We start from the raw sequence: 17,113 nt of genomic DNA, 5'->3' as shown, positions 1-17,113 counted from the left end.
GCTTCCTGTAGCACTGATTCCAAAAAGTTTTGGGACACTATAATGTCCATGGAGAATAAGAGCAGCTCTTCCCAGCTGCCCACTGCACTCAGGATAGGAAACACTGTCACCAACGATAAATCTAAATCGAAAATAATTAGAAGAAGCAATAATTTCAAGAAGCATTTATCTACGGCTAGCCATGCTTTCCACCTGGCTACCCCTACCCCGGCCAACAACTCAGCACCCCCTGCAGCAAATCCAAGTTAATAAACAGATCACCGACCATTTAGAATCCCACCTTACTGTCTCCACTATGCAATCTGGTTTCCGAGCTGGTCATGGGTGCACCTCAGCCATACTCAAGGTCCTAAACTATATCATAACCGCCATCGATAAAAGACAGCCGTCTTCATCAACCTGGCCAAGGCTTTCGACTCTGTCAATCACAGCATTCTTATAGACAGACTTAATAGCCTTGGCTTCTCAAATGACTGCCTCACCTGGTTCACCAACTACTTCTCAGATAGAGTTCAGTGTGTCAAATCGGAGGGCCTGTTGTCCGGACCTCTGGCAGTCTCTATGGGGGTGCCACAGGGTTCAATTCTTGGGCCGACTCTTTTCTCTGTAAATATCAATGATGTTGCTCTTGCTGCTGGTGATTCTCTGATCCATCCCTAATCAGACGACACCATTCTGTATATATCTGGCCCTTGTTTGGACACTGTGCTAACAAACCTCCAAACGAGCTTCAACGCCATACAACACTCCTTCCGTGGCCTCCAAATGCTTTTAAATGCTAGTAAAACTAAGTGCATGCTCTTCAACCGATTGCTGCCCGCATCCTCCCGCCTGACTAGCATCACTACTCTGGGCGGTTCTGACCTAGAATATGTGGACAACTACAAATACCTAGGTGTCTGGTTAGACTGTAAACTCTCCTTCCAGACTACACTATTAAGCATCTCCAATCCAAAATTAAATCTAGAATCGGCTTCCTATTTCGCAACAAAGCCTCCTTCACTCATGCTGCCAAACATACCCTTGTAAAACTGACTATCCTACTGATCCATGACTTCGGCGATGTCATTTACAAAATAGCCCCCAACACTCTATTCAGCAAACTGGAAGTAATCTATTACAGTGGGGTGGCGGATAGCCTAGTGGTTAGAGAGTTGGTCTAGTACCCGGAAGGTTGCAAGATCAAATCCCTGAGCTGACAAGGTAAAAATCTGTCCTTCTGCCCCTGAAAAAGGCAGTTAACCCAATGTTCATGGACCCTCATTGAAAATTAGAATTTGTTCTTAACTGACTTGCCTAGGTAAATTTAAAAAAGTGCCCTCTTTTTTGTCACCAAAGACCCATATACTATCCACCACTGCGAACTGTATGCTCTCATTGGCTGGCCCTCACTACATATAATTTCGCTAAACCCACTGGCTCCAGGTCATCTTTAAGTCTTTGCTAGGTAAAGCCTCGCCGTATCTCAGCTCACTGGTCACCATAGCAACATCCACCCATAGCACGCGCTCCAGCAGGTATATTGCACTGGTCCCTTTGAGCGCCTTTCCTTACAGTTCTCTGCTGCCAATGACTGGAACGAATTGCAAAAATCTCTGACGCTGGAGTCTTATATCTTCCTCTCTAACTTTAAGCATCAGCTGTCAGAGCAGTTTACCGATCACTGCACCTGTACACAGCCCATCTGTAAATAGCACACCCAACTACTTCATCACCATATTATTACTTACCCTCTTGCTCTTTTGCACCCCAGTATCTCTACTTGCACATCATCATCTGCACGTCTATCACTCCGGGATTAATGCTAAATTGTAATTATTTCACTTCTATGGCCTATTTATTGCCTTACCTCCCTTATCTTACCTCATTTGCACACACTGTATATATAATTTTTTCCCCTAATGTGTTATTGACTGTATGTTTGTTTATTCCATGTGAAACTCTGTGTTGTTGTTGTTTGTGTCGCACTGCTTTGCTTTATCTTGGCCAGGTCGCAGTTGTAAATGACAATTTGTTCTCAACTGGCCTACCTGGTTAAAAAAAGGTGAAATATTAAGTGGGGAGAACAAGTATTTGATACACTGCCGATTTTGCAGGTTTCCCACTTACAAAGCATGTAGAGGTCTGTAATTTTTATCATAGGTACACTTCAACTGTGAGAGACGGAATCTAAAACAAAAATCCAGAAAATCACATTGTATGATTTTTAAGTAATTAATTTGCATACGGTTTGCAACTGCACAAGGGGACAAAGATCGTACTTTTTGGAGAAATGTCCTCTGGTCTGATGAAACAAAAGTTTGGCCATAATGACCATCGTTATGTTTGGAGGGAAAAGGGGTGAGGCTTGCAAGCCAAAGAACACCATCCCAACCGTGAAGCACAGGGGTGGCACCATCATGTTGTGGGGGTGCTTTGCTGCAGGAGGGACTGGTGCACTTCACAAAATAGATGGCATCATGAGGCAGGAAAATTATGTGGATATATTGAAGCAACATCTCAAGACATCAGTCAGGAAGTTAAAGAAAACTTGGTCGCAAATGGGTCTTCCAAATGGACAATGACCCCAAGCATACTTCCAAAGTTGTGGCAAAATGGCTTAAGGACAACAAAGTCAAGGTATTGGAGTGGCCATCACAAAGCCCTGACCTCAATCCTATAGAAAATATGTGTGCAGAACTTGAAAAGCATGTGCGAGCAAGGAGGCCTACAAACCTGACTCAGTTACACCAGCTCTGTCAGGAGGAATGGGCCAAAATTCACCCAACTTATTGTGGGAAGCTTGTGGAAGGCTACCCAAAACGTTTGACACAAATTCAACAATTTAAAGGCAATGCTACCAAATACTAATTGAGTGTATGTAAACTTCTGACCCACTGGGAATGTGATGAAAGAAATAAAAGCTGAAATAAATCATTCTTTCTACTATTATTCTGACATTTCACATTGTTAAAATAAAGTGGTGATCCTAACTGACTTAAGACAGGGAATTCTTACAAGGATTAAATGTCAGGAATTGTGAAAAACTGAGTTTAAATGTATTTGGCTAAGGTGTATGTAAACTTCCGACTTCAACTGTATACACAAAATGTTTAGGTGGTCTATTCGAAGCTATTTTACGCTAAATAAAAACAACATCATAAAACAAAACGTTTTTTAAAGTTATAAAAATAGAATATGAATGGCCGGTTTCCTGTACTTAAAACAAGCTCAATGGAGAATCTCCACTGAAAAATATTTTTAGTCCAGGACTAGGCTTAATATTCGGGAAACCACCCTAAAATGATTAGTGCAACAGTCAGTCAGTCCGTAGATTATTGCTGAATGTTTTCTCATCGTCAGTAACACGGTTCAGAGCATAAAGACCTGCCATATCCTTCTTCATCATGGGAAGATCATCTGCTGGCCGACAGATCACCTCGAGGCGCTGGAGAAGTAAAGCGGTATCAATATAAGTATAATCAATTTGCAGTGAAAGCATTCTTCAAAATGTATCTCAGAATAGTTAAAAAAATATGAGACAGGCCCAGATGAAATGTCCCAGCCTTATTGATCGGATTGTCATAATTTATTTTATTTTATCTAGCAGCAATAAGAATTCTCTTTCAAGTGCTAAATATTCAAGAGAAAAACTAAAATGCCATTGCCAGAAATGTCCCATTGCCTCGGTACAGTTTGTAGACCATAGTAATGGGGATGAGAGAGAGGGAGGACATAGCCAGGAACCAGCCCAGCCCGTAGGCCCACCACGGGTACACATAGGTGTTGTTGAACTTCAGAGGGTTGTACTTCAGCAGCGACAACACAAAGGTTCCCTGGAAGAGGAAATAGATGTCCAAAATATGTTGTTTCGTTCTTATCTCGTCTTATTTTATATTAATAGAATATGGTATTGTAAGCAACTGCAATTGTGAAATTATATCCATAAATGTAAGCAAAATAATGATAGAAATGGACTTGACCTGAAGTCACTGTGCACATAGTAGGGGTGAGGTATAGCCAACAGTACTTCACCAGAGACTTGGGCCTGTAGCCAATCATATCCTCAATGTTGACACAGAAACGTTTAGCACCTTGGACAGAGACAGACAGGTGTACTCATGAACAGTTTCCTTGTTTTTAAAGGGATAGTTAAAGGAACTATAACTATGAACTATAACAAAATACTTGAGAATGAGAATAAATATGGTGATGAAGCTAGTTTTCCATATTGGTGTATTACCATATATCCATCCAACACTGAGTGACGGCATATGGAGAGGACTAGCAGAGTTGCACCACTGCACACATAATGATCAAACAGCTGGATGATGTAGAGGCCACACTGCAGCGAAATAGACATTCATTACAACTAATTTGAGATATTTAGTTTGACAAAAAGCCTTGCTTAGACACCCTTTCATCCCCACCCTTTCATCGCTGATTGTTTTAAAGTTATTTTACCTCTACTTACCTCAAATCAAAGTTTATTGGTCACGTGCACAGTTTAGCAGATGTTGTAGCAGGTGCAGCAAAATGCTAGTGTTACTAGCTCAGAACAGTGCAGTAAAAATGTAAAATCAAGTACACAAATAGAAATAAAAAACTAGAAACACGAATAAGGTAAAAAATAACACACAAAAAAACGAATTATTGTAAAGTTGGCAAGGAGCTAGAAATAGGTCGCCATCTCATTTGTTCTTCTATCAGAGAACCACTTTTACCTGTCATCACACAACAACAATGGTTTGAGAGCTTTTTTTGCAGCGGTGACCTGTGTCTGTGACCTCTCACCTCTGTGACCATGATGAGTCTGACCAGGCAGCAGCAGCAGCAGCAGCTCCCTCCGGTAGCCCTTTCTGAGAACGTTGAGGTAGATGTCCGTTACCGAGGCCATAAGGCTCTCAAGGCCGACAAACTGGAGAACTTGAGAAAGAGGGTAATGTACATGGGAAGGGAGAGGGAGGGACACAGCAGGGACAGGACACCTAGATGGAGGGTGTGGTGGGTGTTGAAATCTTACCTGGCTGTCCAATCCTAACAGGATGATCATGGAGAAGAAACACACAGCCCAGAACTGACGGCAGGGGAGCAGGGACACTGCCTGGGAGTACACTATGAACACCAGGCCAGGACCTGCAGTAGGGCAACAACAAGACAAATCGTTACAGTATATCTGTACCTCTGTACCAAATGTAATTCAATTGAACTAATTAAATGAAATATTATGTTACGTGTATATTCTGTTACGTGTATGTCAGCAAAGTTGATGATTCCATGAGGCAAACAAGGTGAAGGTGTATTGAAAAAAATTTCAGTTGAGGGAAGTGTGAGCTGTGACTACTTTACCCAGCTAAAGCAGATGGGCAATTGCTGATGGTTAAAGTGGAGGCTGAGGATAACATAGAAAACCAGATACTGTTCGTCTTAAATATTACACTGCTCAAAAAAATAAAGGGAACACTAAAATAACACATCCTAGATCTGAATGAATGAAATATTCTTATTAAATACTTTTTTCTTTACATAGTTGAATGTGCTGACAACAAAATCACACAAACATGATCAATGGAAATCGAATTTATCAAAATTAAAGTGGAAAACCACACTACAGGCTGATCCAACTTTGATGTAATGTCCTTAAAACAAGTCAAAATGAGGCTAGGTAGTGTGTGTGGCCTCCACGTGCCTGTATGACCTCCCTACAACGCCTGGGCATGCTCCTGATGTGGTGGCGGATGGTCTCCTGAGGGATCTCCTCCCAGACCTGGACTAAAGCATCCGCCAACTCCCGGACAGTCTGTGGTGCAACGTGGCGTTGGTGTATGGAGCGAGACATGATGTCCCAGATGTGCTCAATTGGATTCAAGTCTGGGGAACGGACGGGCCAGTCCATAGCATCAATGCCTTCCTCTTGCAGGAACTGCTGACACACTCCAGCCACATGAGGTCTAGCATTGTCTTGCATTAGGAGGAACCCAGGGCCAACCGCACCAGCATATGGTCTCACAAGGGGTCTGAGGATCTCATCTCGGTACCTAATGGCAGTCAGGCTATCTCTGGCGAGCACATGGAGGGCTGTGCGGCCCCCCAAAGAAATGCCACCCCACACCATGACTGACCCACCGCCAAACCGGTCATGCTGGAGGATGTTGCAGGCAGCAGAACGTTCTCCACGGCGTCTCCAGACTCTGTCACGTCTGTCACATGTGCTCATGTGCTCAGTGTGAACCTGCTTTCATCTGTGAAGAGCACAGGGCGCCAGTGGCGAATTTGCCAATCTTGGTGTTCTCTGGCAAATGCCAAACGTCCTGCACGGTGTTGGGCTGTAAGCACAACCCCCACCTGTGGATGTCGGGCCCTCATACCACTCTCATGGAGTCTGTTTCTGACCGTTTGAGCAGACACATGCACATTTGTGGCCTGCTGGAGGTCAGTTTGCAGGGCTCTGGCAGTGCTCCTCCTTGCACAAAGGCGGAGGTAGCGGTCCTGCTGCTGGGTTGTTGCCCTCCTACGGCCTCCTCCACGTCTCCTGATGTACTGGCCTGTCTCCTGGTAGCGCCTCCATGCTCTGGACACTACGCTGACAGACACAGCAAACCTTCTTGCCACAGCTCGCATTGATGTGCCATCCTGGATGAGCTGCACTACCTGAGCCACTTGTGTGGGTTGTAGACTCCGTCTCATGCTACCACTAGAGTGAAAGCACCGCCAGCATTCAAAAGTGACCAAAACATCAGCCAGGAAGCATAGGAACTGCAAAGTGGTCTGTGGTCATCACCTGCAGAACCACTCATTTATTGGGGGTGTCTTGCTAATTGCCTATAATTTCTACCTGTTGTCTATTCCATTTGCACAACAGCATGTGAAATTTATTGTCAATCAGTGTTGCTTCCTAAGTGGACAGTTTGATTTCACAGAAGTGTGATTGACTTGGAGTTACATTGTGTTGTTTAATTGTTCCCTTTATTTTTTTGAGCAGTGTATTTTTCTCTCTCAGCTTTCCGCTCTCTCAGTTTAGGTAAATCAATGAGCTAGTTCAGGGCTACAACAAAATAGTGAAATGTCTGGGTGTCCCCAAAGAGAGGTTTGGATACCACTGCTTTAGAGTGTCACCTGACTCAGCAACTACGAAGATGTCCATACCCTGTTCTCCAGCCATATAACCCAGTATTGAGAAGATGGTAAAACCAGACACAAAGTTGGTACCACTGTTCAACAAGCACAGACAGAAAGGCACAAAATCGCAGAACAAGTTTTCAACATATTAGGTCACCATCCTCTTTCACACACATTATTGTTGTCATTGGCAAGGGTCTAATAAGATTTAAATACAGTTGCTTAACGTTCAGGGCAATTGAGGTAATACAACATTCCATGTCATAAATCTTCCTGGCATAGCTGAATGAGCCAACTATGCAAGATCTTCACTGTGCCAAATCAATACTGAGAATTCTAAATCAAACCCACACCCTAATACTGAAGACTCACTTATAACAGTTGTTGTTGTATTTGTTGTAGCTTCTGAGAGAAATCAGGTATCCAAGCATATGGTGTACGAAAACAATCCATTGAAGACAATGAAGACAAATAAGAGTCATAAACTGAACATTCAGGTATCCCAAGCATATGATGAGGTAAGATGTGGTGAGACTGGAGGACTCAGAGGGACAGTTTCCTTGACACCGATCAAGCATACCCCTGGACTTAGAAAGGATGTTCAATGGAAATTCTCAATTTAAAATCCTTTTTAGTCCAGGCCTAGACTGTATCTCTGTCCGGGAAACTGGCCTATAGACTTACACTACAGATAATACCTGTGGATCAGCTAGCCGTGTTGCATTGGGATATATGTAGTAGAAGATTCCATCTATACTTCCAGGTACAGTAGGATCCCTCCTCATGCTACTGGTGCAAATAGAGAGAGACAGTTTCATCATAGCGCTTGATGGTTTTTGCGACTGCACTTGAAGAAAAGTTATTGAAATATTCCAGATTGACTGACTTTCATGTCTCCTGTTTGGGATAGGGGGCAGCATTTTCATGTTTGGATGAAAAACGTGCCCAGAGTAAACTTCCTGCTACTCAGGCCCAGAAGCTAATATATGCATATTATTAGTATATCTGTATAGAAAACACTCTGAAGTTTCTAAAACAGTTTGAATGATGTCTGTGAGTATAACATAACTCATATGGCAGGCGAAAACCTGAGAAAAATCCAACCAGGAAGTGGGAAATCTGAGGTTTGTAGTTTTTCGACTCATTGCCTTTCTAATATACAGTGTCTATGGGGTCATACTGCACTTCCTAAGGCTTCTACTAGATGTCAACAGTCTTTAGAACCTTGTTTATGGCTTCTACTGTGAAGGAGGGGGGAATGAGAGCTGTTTCAACCAGGTGTCTGGCAGAATGCCATGAGCTGGTCACGCGCATAGCCGTGGGAGCGACCTGCATTCCATTGCATTTCTAAAGACAAAGAAATTATCCGGTTGACACATTATTGAAGATTTATGTTAAAAACATCCTAAAGATTGATTCTATACATCGTTTGACATGTTTCTACGAACTGTAACGGAACTTTTTTGACTTTTCGTCTGAACTTTCGCCTGTACTTGCCCGCGCCTCGTGAGTTTGGATTGTGAACTGAACGCGCAAAAAGGAGGTATTTGGACATAAATGATGGACTTTATCGAACAAAACAAACATTTATTGTGGAACTGGGATTCCTGGGAGTGCATTCTGATGAGGATCATCAAAGGTAAGTGAATATTTATAATGCTATTTCTGACTTCTGTTGACTCCACAACATGGCGGGTACCTGTATAGCTTGTTTTTGTGTCTGAGCGCCGTACTCAGATTATTGCATGGTGTGCTTTTTCCGTAAAGTTTTTTTGAAATCTAACACAGCGGTTGCATTAAGGAGAAGTATATCTTTAATTCTGTGCAAAACAGTTGTATCTTTTATCAAAGTTTATGATGAGTATTTCTGTAAATTGATGTGACTCTCTGAAAATTCGCCGGATGGTTTCGAGGCACAACATTACTGACCATAACGTGCCAATGTAAACTGCGATTTTTGGATATAAATATGAACTTTATCGAACCAAACATAAATGTATTGTGTACCATGAAGTCCTATGAGTGCCATCTGATGAAGATCATCAAAGGTTAGTGATTAATTTTATCTCTATTTCTGCTTTTTGTCACTCCTCTCTTTGGCTGGAAAATGGCTGAATTTTGTTTTTGTGACTAGGCTCCGACCTAACATAATCATATGGTGTGCTTTCGCTGTAAAGCCTTTTGGAAATTGGACACGATGGGTAGATTAACAAGAAGTTAAGCTTTAATTTGGTGTATTGCACTTGTGAATGTATGAAAGTTACATATTTCTAAAAAATATTTTTGAATTTCGCGCTCTGCCTTTTCAGCGGGATGTTGGAACCCCTAGCCATAAGAAGTTTTAAAGTAATGATGGACTGTCATTTATCTTTGCTTATTTGAGCTGTTCTTGCCATAATATGGACTTGGTATTTTACGAAATAGGGCAATCTTCTGTATACCAACCCTGCCTTGTCACAACACAACTGATTGGCTCAAACGCATTCAAAAGGAAAGAAATTCCCCAAATTAACTTTTAACAATGCATACCTGTTAATAGAAACGCATTCCAGGTGACTACCTCATGAAGCTTGTTGAGAGAATGCTAAGAGTGTGCAAAGCTGTCATCAAGCAAAGATTTGCTATTTGAGGAATGTAAAATATTTAATACATTTAGATTTTGACACTTTTTTGGTTACTTTATGTTTCCATATGTGTTTTTTCATAGTTCTGATGTCTTCACTGTTGTTCTACAATGTAAATCAAATCCAAGTTTATTTGTCATGTGCGCCGAATACAACAGGTTGTAGACCTTACAGTGACATGCTTACTAACAGGCTCTAACCAATAGTGCAAAAAAGGTATTAGGTAAACAATAGGTAGGTAAAGATAGGTAGACACACAATGCAAATAGTCCGGGTAGCCAGATGTAGAATGTAGAAAATAAAAAAATTAAGAAAAACCCTTGAATGAATATGTGTGCCCAAACGTTTGATCTCACTTGGTGAAGTCCGTAGGACCGAAAATAATTGAATGCAACAAACATGTCTGTGTCACTAATAAATCCAGTCATGGGCGGTAACTCTACAATTTATTTGAAAAGCACTCTGGGAAATATTTGAATAAGGCTTTACAATAAGACAGTGTGTTAATTTAACGCTATTACGATATCTTTATGGGTCTAGAGACTCAACTCTTTCACTGTTGATTTAACACTCTCAGTGTAAATTAATCTGTGCTGTGCAGGGATGTCCCCAAGGAAGTTTTTAGGAAGTTCTATTGAACATTGTGTCATGGTCTCCTGGAGGTTTTTGTCTAGTTGTGGTGAAAATACAGTAAAACTACAACTAGTTACTGTATTTTTACAGCTAAATTAAGGTGTTAATGGACAGTATGTTGATTACTTTGGACTTAACCCCACTTGGGATTTGAACTCACAACCTCTTAGCTACTTGGTTCCTAGCTACCTAATTATCCTAACGTGTCAGGTTAATTATCCCAACATGCCACATTAGTTATCCTAACGTGCCACGTTAATTATCCTAGTGCCCCACGTTAGTTATCCTAGCATGCCACAATAATCATCCTAACGTGCCACAATAGTTATCCTAACCAGCTTTGTAAACAAACCATATGTAGCGACAAATCATCAGTATCGCCCCACCGCCATAACACCACCTATGAGGGTGTCGGCTATCGCGTGAATCTAGGCCTTTATGTCAAGTGTCCCTGAGCACTACTACTTTTGGTGTTGTCAGCTAATCAGCTAATCGCTCAATTATTGATTTGATTCTTGGCAACTTTTTTACCCCTTTTCTCCACAATTGGTAGTTACAGTCTTGTCTCATCGCTGCAATTCCCCTACAGACTCGGGAGAGAGCCTTGCGTTCTCCGAAACACAACCCAGCTCCCTTAACCCAGAAGCCAGCCGCACCAATGTGTCAGAGGAAACACCGTCCAACTGACGACCGAGTCAGCTTGCAGGCACCCGGCCCACCACAAGGAGTCGCTAGAGCACAATGAAACAAGAAAATCCCTGCTGGCCAAAAACTCCCCTAACCCGGACAATTGTGAGTCACCTCATGGCTTTTTTCTTTGCAGGCATCACCTGTGAAACTTCATGTTAAATATCATCACGTGAAGTATTCCAAAAACACATGGTTTCACATGATTTCACATGTGCAAAACTTGTGTAAATGTCACATGTAAGCTAACTTAAAGGGGCAATCTGGGTTTGGCACATCCATTTTTTTACTTTTAGGTTAACGATATATTGATTGATTCTTGAAGAATATAACTTGTAGTGCCTCACGAGCTTGCCTCTTTAAAATCCAATCAAAGCAAGTGTGACCGTCTGGGTTTTAACCTAGGTTGTCAGCATGCCACATCAGACTCTTGATCCTTTGAGCTAAAGCCCAGGGGAGAATAAAGAGGGAAATTGTGAACACGACACATTAAAGACAGCATTGCAATCATGTGGGTTATACTGCCACTATCTGGCCAGTTGGTGAAACCACAACACATCTATGTTGTTGTTGTTGTTGTTGTTGTTGTTGTGATTTCAAACACTCGCTTAGCTCCAAAACAAAGAGCCCAATGTTCAAAATCAATGGGGAGTAAAAGACAGACACACTCAGATGAGTATCAATTTGATTTATTTACAGTGTGTGCGTGCGTGCATGTGCGTGCTTCCATGCTTGCGTGTCTCGCCTGTGTGTATCTTCAGAGTGAGGGGATGGTATATGCCTATATCATAAAAGCTGCTTAGTATCTATTTCCTATCGAAGGCTGTATGTATTACTGCCCAGGGAGTTTATGAGGCTTCATTGGCTTTCAGTGGGTTTTACTGCCGAGCGTCTGTCTGTCCGTCCGGCGGGGGGGGGGGGGGGGGGGGGGGGGTGTGTATCAGGCTTTTACTGGGCCCAGAGAGGACTAGGGATGTGTCTCAAATGGCACCCGATTCCCTATATAGTACCTTTGATCAGAGCCCTATGGATCCTGATCAAAAGTAGTGCACTATATAGGGAATAGGGTGCCATTTGAGACACAACCCTAGTCTGATAATATAAATGTCTGCTATTAATGAATTCATATTTTCCCCAGACTTGTTCATCTCAAGAATGCAACTCTCCAAATGGTCAAATCTATCATGTGTATGAGTGCTCGTGAGCATGTTTGCGTGTGTGTGTGTATCTCAGGCATGCATGTGTGTGTTTCTGTCTATAATTACATTGGCAAAATGCCAGCATTATTTGCTTCATATGGACCCGGACAGATTCCTACCAGTCCTTGCTCAACACCGGTCTCCATTGAAATCTAAAAATGGCTGTTCGCTGGCATGCGCTTGCCTCTGCGTTTCTCTTCTAATAGGATTTGTCATCGTTTACACGACAACACGTAAGATCACTCAGACAGCACTACAGATGTTCTGGTGTCAAAGGGAGGGGTTTCAGCTTTAGAAGCATTGATCTTTATAATGACCCCGATGGTAAGTATGTGCTTGGCCCTGCTGCATGTCAATATTAGTGCTACAAGGGTCTGCTTTATTTTTCACTAGAAGGACAGTACCCATTTGTTAGATATCATGTAAACACTGATGTTCCCCATCTGTTTTGAGGTATGTTGAAGCCATGTTGACCGTATATTTAGATTAAGTATTGAGAGGCCTATATTTCTGCACCACTACACACAATCAAAATCCGGCTAAAAGCTGCTCTCCATCTATCTTTCCAATTGTGTTGTAAACCATTCAGTCCCTTGTCTTCCTCTTTCACTGCCAATAAAAGTATTAGAACTTCAGAGTGAATGTGTGTTTGCATAAGTGAAGTTGATGGATGAAGGAGGAGAAGGGGTTAGAGTTGGTTTAGTTCGAGGATTGCATCAGCCCTGAGTTTCCTTTATTCCTTTACATGATGAACGCCCTAAAGGGTAGAGTTCAGATATGTGTGACGATGACGGGCTCAGTCTTGACCTTGGGGAACCTTGGGGACGGTCTGGAGAGCCTGAGGGGTTCAATGTCCAGGGGTGTTCAATAAGGCGTGGGCCACTGGGCCTTTCCCCCTCATGATGAATGAATGTCTCTGCCACTGGGGAGAGGGGGAAAAAACACAGCTTGTCCACTTTGACCTCTTAGAACAGCGCTCAGGGGAGAAGCAGGCAGGGTTAGTTCGATCAGGGCCCAGGCTAGTAACCTGTTTTCTCAGTTACAGGTTATGACTAGAGCCACAGCGGACCGGGATCATGTTCTTAAACAACCATCGCCCTCAGACGCCCGCCCATAGGGATTTATAGACCCTTTAGGAAAGAGGTGCACCTTGAGCCAGGGTCACCTTTGAAGAGGGCGGTGATGTGAAAGCACAACAACTGTGTACAGTTGAAGTTGGAAGTTTACATACACTTAGGTTGGAGTCATTAAAACTAATTTTTCAACCACTCCACACATTTCTTGTGAACAAACTATAATTTTGGCAAGTCGGTTACGACATCTACTTTGTGCATGACAAGTAATTTTTCCAACAATTGTTTACAGACAGATTATTTCACTTATAATTCACTGTGTGTCACAATTCCAGTGGGTCAGACGTTTACATACACTAAATTGACTGTGCCTTTAAACAGCTTGGAAAATTCCAGAAAATTATGTCATGGCTTTAGAAGCTTCTGATAGGCTAATTGACATCATTTGAGTCAATTGGAGGTGTACCTGTGGATGTATTTCAAGGCCTACCTTCAAGCTCAGTGCCTCTTTGCTTGACATGATGGGAAAATCAAAAGAAATCAGCCAAGACATCAGAAAAAAAATTGTCGACCTCCACAAGTCTGGTTCATCCTTCGGAGAAATATCCAAACGGCTGACGGTACCACGTTCATCTGTACAAACAATAGTACGCAAGTATAAACACCATAGGACCACGCAGCCGTCATACTGCTCAGGAAGGAGACGCGTTCTGTCTCCTAGAGATGAATATACTTTGGTGCGAAAAGTGCAAATCAATCCCAGAACAACAGCAAAGGACCTTGTGAAGATGCTGGAGGAAACAGGTACAAAAGTATCTATATCCACAGTAAAACGAGTCCTATATCGACATAACCTGAAAGGCCGCTCAGCAAGGAAGACGCACCGCTCTAAAACCACCATAAAAAAGCCAGACTATGGTTTGCAACTGCACATGGGGACGAAGATCGTACTTTTTAGAGAAATGTCCTCTGGTCTGATGAAACAAAAATAGAACTGTTTGGCCATAATGACCATCGTTATGTTTGGAGAAAAAAGGGGTGAGGCTTGCAAGCCGAAGAACACCATCCCAACCGTGAAGCACAGGGGTGGCAGCATTATGTTTTGGGGGAGCTTTGCTGCAGGAGGGACTGGTGCACTTCACAAAATAGATGGCATCATGAGGCAGGAAAATGATGTGGATATATTGAAGCAACATCTCAAGACATCAGTCAGGAAATTAAAGCTTGGTCGACAATGGGTCTTCCAAATGGACAGTGAGCCAAGCATACTTCCAAAATTATGGCAAAATGGCTTAAGGACAACAAAGTCAAGGTATTGGAGTGGCCATCACAAAGCCTTGACCTCAATCCCATAGAAAATGTGTGGCCAGAACTGAAAAAGCATGTGCGAGCAAGGAGGCCTACAAACCTGACTCAGTTACACCAGCTCTGTCAGGAGGAATGGGCCAAAATTCACCCAACTTATTGTGGAAAGCTTGTGGAAGGCTACCCAAAACGTTTGACCCAAGTTCAACAATTTAAAGGCAATGCTACCAAATACTTATTGAGTATATGTAAACTTCTGACACAGTTGGAATGTGATGAAAGAAATAAAAGGTGAAATAAATCATTCTCTCTACTATTATTCTGACAATTCACATTGTTAAAATAAAGTGGTGATCCTAACTGACCTAAGACAGGGAATTATTACTAGGATTAAATGTCAGGAATTGTGAAAAACTGAGTTTAAATGTATTTGGCTAAGGTGTATGTAAACTTCCGACTTCAAATGTACATGTGTGTGTGTGTGTGTGTGTGTGTGTGTGTGTGTGTGTGTGTGTGTGTGTGTGTGTGTGTGTGTGTGTGTGTGTGTGTGTGTGTGTGTATAGCGAGCCAGGTCAGATCTCTGATTACAGAGCCATTGTTTTAATCTCACCCAGCCAGGTCACACCAGATCAACTACAGTATTCAACTCTTTGTTCAGATCCCCAGGACGTCAGGAAATGACTTCAATACTGTCCACCAGCGGCAACATGAGCATCTATTACCGTACCATCTAGTAGGCTCGTGACTTACATGCTGACACACTGCTCGCGTGTGTTAATTTTGTCCACCCACACCAGACCCGATCAGGACACGCAGGTTGAAAAATCTAATTAACTCTGAACCAACTATATAATTTGGGGGCAGGTCGAAAAGCATAAATAAATTATGCCAATTTAGCTAGGTATCTTGCTGTTGTTAGCTAATTTGTCATGGGATATAAACATTGGGTTGTTATTTTACCTGAGATGCACAAGGTCCTCTACTCCAACAATTAATCCACAGATAAAAGGGTAAATAGAGTTTGTTTCTAGTAATCTCTCCTCCTTCAGGCTTCTTCTTCTTCTTTGGACTTTATATGGCGGTTGGCCACCAACTTTAAGGTGCATTCCCACCACCAACTGGACTGGAGTGTGGACCTCAGTTCATCTTTCAATCACCCACGTGGGTATATGCTCAAAAAAACTATCAGGAGATGGGAGAGGCAGGACTTGCAGCGTGTCAAGCGTCACAAATAGAACCAAGTTCTATTTTAGCGCCTGGCTGAGCAGACGCTCGTTGACACGCGCGAGTAGTGTGGGTGCAATGATTGAATAACATGTATGTGTACATTTATTTTGCAACGGGCCGTGTGGTCAGCATGTTAGTAGGGCACTGTGGATGGGGATAGAGGAAATCCTGAAACTGTGCATTCCAGCTCCAAGGGTCGCAGGTTCAATCCCAGTGTTAGGCACTTGTTTTAAATCTATCCCAAACCTTAACCCTTACCTTAACCAGTCGTAAATATTGCCACAACTCTACCATTTAAATTGTAAGTTTATCCCCTCCCACCGGACAAATGTTGAGTACTGAAGTGAGACCGTGAGACCTGGTTGGCACGTCTATGACCTCTTCTACCCTTCAGCCCTCTCCTTCCCAATTTTTTAATTAAGAGAGAAAATGATTAAAGCTGCAAATTATCCCTGTTCCGAAAAGCCCTTACTGTGGCGATAGCAGTAGCAGATGGTGACAGGGCCAGATGACCCCCCCTCCCACACGTGATATAAAACTCCATTTGCATTTCATGAGCATTAATTGCGTCTGTTGTCCTCTACCCCACCCGGCCCACCGGCCCACCGATTTTGAGCCTGTCACACACACACACACACACAGCACACACACACACGATGAGATGCCTGTCACTCTGCACCCAGGCATCCTCTGAAGGAGTGTTGATAGATTAAGGTGGACCTTCTGCTTGCATCTACTCTCATTGTGTTTCAAAAATTAAAAAATATGATCTCCCCATAGACCCTAAGCTAAAGGGGGCGGCAGGGGAATAATGATATTGGACAGGGTAGCATGGAAAGGGGGTTGGTTAGGGAGGTTTGGGGAGGTTTGTGGACAATGAATGGAAAAAAGTGATTACTTCACAGTCTTGTCCTTGAACCCATGAATGAGACAACTAGACTAGTTGAGGTCCAAAAGGGAGTGTTGTTGGACACTCCAGTGTAGCACAAGTGTTGAAAAAATATTCTCAATCAATAACATGAGTATCACTGGCCTCAGTGTAATGATTTTCTTTACAAATCAATGTGTTAATGTTCAGAAATAATGACTGTTCAAGAGTAGGATATTAGAAAGATAAACAAGTGTTTAGACGTTATCGAGGGGACTGGGAAAAGGTCATTTTTTTAAACAAAAAAATGAGGCTATTGAACCAGCATAGTGTTGGAAAGAGGATAAATCTACTGATTTCAACAGAACCATATGCTTCATGTGAAGGCCATGTATCTGA

At 42.5% G+C, this 17,113-nt stretch overlaps 1 pseudogene; it reads right to left on the bottom strand.

Moving 5' to 3' along the window:
* Nucleotides 1-7,883, bottom strand: part of LOC120029409 — a 48,520-nt pseudogene extending 40,637 nt beyond the window's left edge.
* Nucleotides 7,884-17,113: the final 9,230 nt, after the last annotated feature.

Source organism: Salvelinus namaycush, chromosome 35 (genome assembly GCF_016432855.1).
Source record: "Salvelinus namaycush isolate Seneca chromosome 35, SaNama_1.0, whole genome shotgun sequence".
Taxonomy (NCBI): domain Eukaryota; kingdom Metazoa; phylum Chordata; class Actinopteri; order Salmoniformes; family Salmonidae; genus Salvelinus; species Salvelinus namaycush.
The sequence above is the reverse complement of the archived record's forward strand: the minus strand, read 5'-3'. Positions and strand labels throughout refer to the sequence as shown.